General features: G+C 47.7%; 1 non-coding gene across 1 annotated transcript; it reads left to right on the forward strand.

Moving 5' to 3' along the window:
• Nucleotides 1–791: 791 nt before the first annotated feature.
• LOC140408059 (U2 spliceosomal RNA) lies at nt 792–991 on the forward strand. The gene has a single exon (XR_011940000.1). It is a non-coding gene; the product is annotated as a U2 spliceosomal RNA (small nuclear RNA).
• Nucleotides 992–1296: the final 305 nt, after the last annotated feature.

A 1296-nucleotide genomic window follows, 5' to 3' on the forward strand; every position in this document is an offset into this window, starting at 1 on the left:
CTCCGGTTTCCTCCCACAGTCCACAGACGTGCAGGTTAGGTGGATTGGCCATGATAAATTGCTCTTAGTGTCCAAAAAGGTTAGGAGGGGTTATTGGGTTACGGGCATAGGGTGGAAGTGAGGGCTTAAGTGGGTTGGTGCAGACTAGATGGGCCGAATGGCCTCCTTCTGCACTGAATATTCTGTGTAATGCAGAACAAGGCCAGCAGCGCGGGTTCAATTCCTCTACCAGCCTCCCCGAACAGGCGACGGAATGTGGCGACTAGGGGCTTTTCACAGTAAGTTCATTGAAGCCTACTTGTGACAATGAGTGATTATTATATTACCTTATATTATATTATATTATATTATTAAGCTGTAACTGACGTTGCTGTTTGGGACATGGGCAAAGATTTGAATCTAGTTACTGAACTGGTTAAGTGGGGAACCAGATCTGAAATCAGTATGATTTGAAGGAGTATTTGAAATGTACGGGACCCCAGCCTTCACAGCAAGTTTCGAATTCATTGAGGGTGTGCAAAAATCCCGTTTTCTGTGTCCTGGTTTGCGTGTCCAGGTTTGTCACACATGGGACTGAATAGAGTTCATGGTCAGATTGCCAAGGTGTGGAACCTGAGCTTCCTGCAGCTCACACAGACATGCTGCAGCTCGTGAATGACGTAGACAGAGCATTCCTACATCAGTCGTAGTGAGACGGCGGCACAGTGGTTAGCACTGCTGCCTCACAGCGCCAGGGACCTGGGTTCAGTTCCGGCCTTGGGTGTCTGTCTGTGTGGAGTTTGCACACTTTCATCGCTTCTCGGCCTTTTGGCTAAGATCAAGTGTAGTATCTGCTCTGCCGTTTGGCTCAGATCTGGTATATCTCTCTTGTGGGGACCATGAGTTGGATTCAATTTGAATTTGAATTGTTTTTTGGAGCAGGCAAGGAGCTGGATTCGGGGTTCGCCCCTGTCCACACTCTGAGCCCTGGTTTTGGAACTCAGAAAAAGTAATTAAAAAAAATAAAAAAGAGTTTGCACATTTTCCCCGTGTCTGTGTGGGTTTCCTCCGGGTGCTCCGGTTTCCTCCCACAGTCCAAAGATGTGTATTCGCCATGCTAAATTGCCCCTTAGTGTCCGAATGGTTAGCTGGGGTTACGGGGGTAGGATGGAGGCATGGGCCGAGGTAGAGTGCTCTTTCAGAGGGTCAGTGCAAACTTGATGGGCCAAATTGCCTCCTCCTGCGCTGCAGGAATCCTACGATTCTATTCTATGATTCTATGACTTTCACACAAGGATTTGCAAACTATTCTTGAAA

Source organism: Scyliorhinus torazame, chromosome 2 (genome assembly GCF_047496885.1).
Source record: "Scyliorhinus torazame isolate Kashiwa2021f chromosome 2, sScyTor2.1, whole genome shotgun sequence".
NCBI lineage: Eukaryota > Metazoa > Chordata > Chondrichthyes > Carcharhiniformes > Scyliorhinidae > Scyliorhinus > Scyliorhinus torazame.